The following is a 6,872-nucleotide window of genomic DNA, read 5'->3' as shown; positions in this document are numbered from 1 at the left end:
TATATACAGGGAGTACCAGGTAATAACATGACTATATACAGGAGTACCAGGTAATAACATGACTATATACAGGGAGTACCAGGTAATAACATGACTATATACAGGGAGTACCAGGTAATAACATGACTATATACAGGGAGTACCAGGTAATAACATGACTATATACAGGAGTACCAGGTAATAACATGACTATATACAGGGAGTACCAGGTAATAACATGACTATATACAGGAGTACCAGGTAATAACATGACTATATACAGGGAGTACCAGGTAATAACATGACTATATACAGGAGTACCAGGTAATAACATGACTATATACAGGGAGTACCAGGTAATAACATGACTATATACAGGGAGTACCAGGTAATAACATGACTATATACAGGAGTACCAGGTAATAACATGACTATATACAGGGAGTACCAGGTAATAACATGACTATATACAGGGAGTACCAGGTAATAACATGACTATATACAGGAGTACCAGGTAATAACATGACTATATACAGGGAGTACCAGGTAATAACATGACTATATACAGGAGTACCAGGTAATAACATGACTATATACAGGGAGTACCAGGTAATAACATGACTATATACAGGGAGTACCAGGTAATAACATGACTATATACAGGGAGTACCAGGTAATAACATGACTATATACAGGGAGTACCAGGTAATAACATGACTATATACAGGGAGTACCAGGTAATAACATGACTATATACAGGGAGTACCAGGTAATAACATGACTATATACAGGGAGTACCAGGTAATAACATGACTATATACAGGGAGTACCAGGTAATAACATGACTATATACAGGGAGTACCAGGTAATAACATGACTATATACAGGGAGTACCAGGTAATAACATGACTATATACAGGGAGTACCAGGTAATAACATGACTATATACAGGGAGTACCAGGTAATAACATGACTATATACAGGGAGTACCAGGTAATAACATGACTATATACAGGGAGTACCAGGTAATAACATGACTATATACAGGGAGTACCAGGTAATAACATGACTATATACAGGAGTACCAGGTAATAACATGACTATATACAGGGAGTACCAGGTAATAACATGACTATATACAGGGAGTACCAGGTAATAACATGACTATATACAGGGAGTACCAGGTAATAACATGACTATATACAGGGAGTACCAGGTAATAACATGACTATATACAGGGAGTACCAGGTAATAACATGACTATATACAGGGAGTACCAGGTAATAACATGACTATATACAGGGAGTACCAGGTAATAACATGACTATATACAGGGAGTACCAGGTAATAAATAACATGACTATATACAGGGAGTACCAGGTAATAACATGACTATATACAGGGAGTACCAGGTAATAACATGACTATATACAGGGAGTACCAGGTAATAACATGACTATATACAGGGAGTAGTACCAGGTAATAACATGACTATATACAGGGAGTACCAGGTAATAACATGACTATATACAGGGAGTACCAGGTAATAACATGACTATATACAGGAGTACCAGGTAATAACATGACTATATACAGGAGTACCAGGCACAACATGACCTGCTACAGGAGCACCAGGTAATAACATGACTATATACAGGGAGTACCAGGTAATAACATGACTATATACAGGGAGTACCAGGTAATAACATGACTATATACAGGGAGTACCAGGTAATAAATAACATGACTATATACAGGGAGTACCAGGTAAATAACATGACTATATACAGGGAGTACCAGGTAATAACATGACTATATACAGGGAGTACCAGGCAATAACATGACTATATACAGGAGTACCAGGTAATAAATATGACTATATACAGGAGTACCAGGTAATAGCATGACTATATACAGGGAGTACCAGGTAATAAACATGACTATATACAGGAGTACCAGGTAATAACATGACTATATACAGGGAGTACCAGGTAATAGCATGACTATATACAGGGAGTACCAGGTAATAACATGACTATATACAGGAGTACCAGGTAAGGTAATAACATGACTATATACAGGAGTACCAGGTAATAACGACTATATACAGGAGTACCAGGTAATAACATGACTATATACAGGAGTACCAGGTAATAACATGACTATATACAGGAGTACCAGGTAATAACATGACTATATACAGGAGTACCAGAGTAATAACATGACTATATACAGGAGTACCAGGTAATAACATGACTATATACAGGAGTACCAGGTAATAGCATGACTATATACAGGGAGTACCAGGTAATAACATGACTATATACAGGAGTACCAGGTAATAACATGACTATATACAGGGAGTACCAGGTACCAGGTAATAACATGACTATATACAGGGAGTACCAGGTAATAACATGACTATATACAGGAGTACCAGGTAATAACATGACTATATACAGGGTACCAGGTAATAACATGACTAGGTACCAGGTAACATGACTATATACAGGGAGTACCAGGTAATAACATGACTATATACAGGAGTACCAGGTAATAACATGACTATATACAGGGAGTACCAGGTAATAACATGACTATATACAGGGAGTACCAGGTAATAACATGACTATATACAGGGAGTACCAGGTAATAACATGACTATATACAGGGAGTACCAGGTAATAACATGACTATATACAGGGAGTACCAGGTAATAACATGACTATATACAGGAGTACCAGGTAATAAATAACATGACTATATACAGGAGTACCAGGTAATAACATGACTATATACAGGGTAGTACCAGGTAATAACATGACTATATACAGGGAGTACCAGGTAATAACATGACTATATACAGGGAGTACCAGGTAATAACATGACTATATACAGGGAGTACCAGGTAATAACATGACTATACAGGAGTACCAGGTAATAACATGACTATATACAGGAGTACCAGGTAATAACATGACTATATACAGGGAGTACCAGGTAATAACATGACTATATACAGGAGTACCAGGTAATAACATGACTATATACAGGGAGTACCAGGTAATAACATGACTATATACAGGAGTACCAGGTAATAACATGACTATATACAGGGAGTACCAGGTAATAGCATGACTATATACAGGGAGTACCAGGTAATAAATAACATGACTATATACAGGGAGTACCAGGTAATAACATGACTATATACAGGGAGTACCAGGTAATAACATGACTATATACAGGGAGTACCAGGTAATAACATGACTATATACAGGGAGTACCAGGTAATAGCATGACTATATACAGGGAGTACCAGGTAATAACATGACTATATACAGGGAGTACCAGGTAATAACATGACTATATACAGGGAGTACCAGGTAATAACATGACTATATACAGGAGTACCAGGTAATAACATGACTATATACAGGAGTACCAGGTAATAGCATGACTATATACAGGAGTACCAGGTAATAACATGACTATATACAGGGAGTACCAGGTAATAACATGACTATATACAGGGAGTACCAGGTAATAACATGACTATATACAGGGAGTACCAGGTAATAACATGACTATATACAGGAGTACCAGGTAATAGCATGACTATATACAGGGAGTACCAGGTAATAACATGACTATATACAGGAGTACCAGGTAATAACATGACTATATACAGGGAGTACCAGGTAATAGCATGACTATATACAGGAGTACCAGGTAATAACATGACTATATACAGGAGTACCAGGTAATAACATGACTATATACAGGAGTACCAGGTAATAGCATGACTATATACAGGGAGTACCAGGTAATAATGACATAATAACATATCACCTTCACGTCGTCAGCACACTGTCATGTCTCCCTGACCTCTTCCTCATCAGTGATCCCTCTGGCCTCTTCCTCATCAGTGATCCCTCCTATCACCTTCACGTCCAGCACACTGTCATGTCTCCCTCTGGCCTCTTCCTCGTCAGTGATCCCTCCTATCACCTTCACGTCGTCAGCACACTGTCATGTCTCCCTCTGACCTCTTCCTCGTCAATGATCCTCTCTGGCCTCTTCCTCATCAGTGATCCCTCCTATCACCTTCACGTCGTCAGCACACTGCCATGTTCCCTCTGACCTCTTCCTCATCAATGATCCTCTGGCCTCTTCCTCATCAGTGATCCTCTGACCTCTTCCTCATCAGTGATCCCTCCTATCACCTTCACGTCGTCAGCACACTGTCATGTCTCCCTCTGGCCTCTTCCTCATCAGTGATCCCTCCTATCACCTTCACGTCCAGCACACTGTCATGTCTCCTCTGACCTCTTCCTCGTCAGTGATCCTCTGGCCTCTTCCTCATCAGTGATCCCTCCTATCACCTTCACGTCGTCAGCACACTGTCATGTCTCCCTCTGACCTCTTCCTCGTCAGTGATCCCTCCTATCACCTTCACGTCGTCCAGCACACTGTCATGTCTCCCTCTGACCTCTTCCCTCGTCAGTGATCCCTCTGACCTCTTCCTCGTCAGTGATCCCTCTGACCTCTTCCCTCGTCAGTGATCCTCTGACCTCTTCCTCATCAGTGATCCCTCCTATCACCTTCACGTCGTCAGCACACTGCCATGTCTCCTCTGGCCTCTTCCTCGTCAGTGATCCCTCCTATCACCTTCACGTCGTCAGCACACTGCCATGTCTCCCTCTGACCTCTTCCCTCGTCAGTGATCCCTCCTACCACCTTCACATCGTCAGCACACTGCCATGTCTCCCTCTGACTCTTCCTCATCAGACCTCCTTCCTTCGTCAGTGATCCCTCTGACCTCTTCCTCGTCAGTGATCCCTCCCTACCACCTTCACATCGTCAGCACACTGCCATGTCTCCCTCTGACCTCTTCTCTCAGTGACCCTCCTTCCTCGTCAGTGATCCCCTCTGGCCTCTTCCTCGTCAGTGATCCCTCCTATCACCTTCACGTGTCAGCACACTTGATGATGGTATTCACCCATGCAGTCGTGGGACTGGCACGCACCCCTGAGGGCCCCTGTGTTGATGGCGGATGTGCTGTTTTGAATAATTTTGCACTCCCAATTTTTTCAGTTTTTGATTTGTTAAAAAGTTTGAAATATCCAATGAATGTTGTTCCACTTCATGATTGTGTCCACTTGTTGTTGATTCTTCACAAAAAATACAGTTTTATATCTTTATGTTTGAAGCCTGGAAATGTGGCAAAAGGTCGCAAAGTTCAAGGGGCCGAATACTTTCGCAAGGCACTGTAGGTATTCAATTTGTCTATGTGGGTGAGGGCAGTGTGGAGTGCAGTTGAGATTGTGTTATCTGTGGATCTGTTGGGGAGGTATGTATTTTGGAGTGGGTCCAGAGTGTCTGAGATGTTGGAACAGCCTTGCCATAGCAACAGCCTTGGAACCAACAACTCTAGCCAATCAGGGCCCATCTGTCATTGACAACAGCCTCTCAGCTCGGCAACACCAGACATGGACAGACACTCCAGAGAGGGCACGCCAGCATTGACCATCACAAACCATCACAGACCATCTGCCCATCTACGTCAGCCCCAGACATCTCTGGCTCATTTAGAAAGCCTATACAAATTGTACTTTTAGGCCTATTGGTTTTGAACAACAGTGTTTTGGTCAAGTGGTATGACTGGATTCAAGAGGAACAAATTGTGAAAGTTTGTCACGTGTCAACCACAAAACTGATAATGGAACTGGTATGATGGCGCATCAGCTGAAGAAGGCTGGGGAGTTGAACTGTACGGCCTGTCGAGATAAACTAGCATGGATCACAGCTTCCGCCGTCCGGCTGATCACACATAATCCTGACCTGTCATCATCATTACACCCCATCACTCAGACATGACTAATCAGACACCATGCTGTTCTGCCTGTCGGCCTGTCTGTCTGTCTGTCTGTCTGTCGCTGACGGCCCGTCTCTGTAGCCGCTACACGAACACGACAGCCAGTCATATAAATTCAGAATCATATACGGTCTCCTCTGGGGCTGTGTGGTCATGTATGGTCTGGTCATGCCAACAGGTCTTGTATACATTAAAACAAGGCAAGTTTATGGTCCGGTGCCAATGTAAACCTAAGCCTCCGTATCAGCCACCCAAGCACTAGATTTAAGTGACTACATCAGGCCTGGGTGCAAATAGTATTTGCTTTATTTAAAATACTTCACTGCGCTTTTCTGAGCTTGCCTGACACAACTGAACTAATGGTGTAGACCCAAAAGTGCAAACCTCTCCCATCTGTCACTCCAGGAAGACATAATCAAATGCTCAGATTATTTTCAAGGAAACAAGTACTACTTGAACCAAGGTCTCTACTACAGTGGACTTCTGCCTGTGTGATTCTATGATATCACATGTTTCTTCTCTGCCTGCCACTGCTGGGCAAACTGTCGGCTGGTTGCAACAACACTGACGTGTAATCAGACTGAAGCCCTGTGCCAAGAAGTGGGGAGTGCAGTAAATTACCAGCTGACGAAAGAATGGAAAAAGGTGTGTTTTGTGTTTTCTCCCTGGGACCGGCGGGAGGCGAGAATGGAGGGATGAAGGGAGAGTCTTTTCCCTGCTGTTCTGTGGATGCAGCCTGGGATACGGAGCTAATGGATTCTCCCCGGCAATGAACCAGTATTCAGGCTGCTGTCCAGAGCAAAGAGGGAGAGTGGAAGGGAGGGAGGGAGGGAGCCACCTGAGATGTTTCCCACAGTACTGGCCTGGAGATTAGGAAGGAAGGAAGGGATGGAGGAGGGCTGGAGGGATAGGGAGGGAAGAGAGTGAATAGTAGGGGTGGGGTGGGATGGAGGAGGGGTGGAGAGATAGGGAGGGAAGAGAGTGAATAGTAGGGGTGGGGTGGGATGGAGGAGGG

At 43.0% G+C, this 6,872-nt stretch overlaps 1 long non-coding RNA gene across 8 annotated transcripts; it reads left to right on the top strand.

Annotated features, from left to right (window-relative positions):
• The first annotated feature begins 557 nt into the window (after positions 1–557).
• LOC127925610 (uncharacterized) lies at positions 558–3,577 on the top strand. 8 transcript variants are annotated; one of them, XR_008121527.1, is made up of 5 exons: positions 558–1,036; positions 1,392–1,522; positions 2,565–2,692; positions 3,074–3,269; positions 3,523–3,577. It is a non-coding gene; the product is annotated as an uncharacterized LOC127925610 (long non-coding RNA). The 8 variants fall into 8 exon arrangements; XR_008121529.1 differs by lacking the exon at positions 3,523–3,577 and having other exon boundaries at positions 3,074–3,137; positions 3,206–3,384; XR_008121525.1 differs by lacking the exon at positions 3,523–3,577 and having other exon boundaries at positions 558–1,004; positions 1,424–1,522; positions 3,074–3,384.
• The last annotated feature ends 3,295 nt before the right edge of the window (positions 3,578–6,872 follow it).

This window comes from Oncorhynchus keta, unplaced genomic scaffold (assembly GCF_023373465.1).
Source record: "Oncorhynchus keta strain PuntledgeMale-10-30-2019 unplaced genomic scaffold, Oket_V2 Un_contig_5920_pilon_pilon, whole genome shotgun sequence".
In the NCBI taxonomy this organism is placed as follows: domain Eukaryota; kingdom Metazoa; phylum Chordata; class Actinopteri; order Salmoniformes; family Salmonidae; genus Oncorhynchus; species Oncorhynchus keta.
Note: the sequence above shows the minus strand (reverse complement) of the source record. Positions and strands in the feature narration are given on the sequence as shown.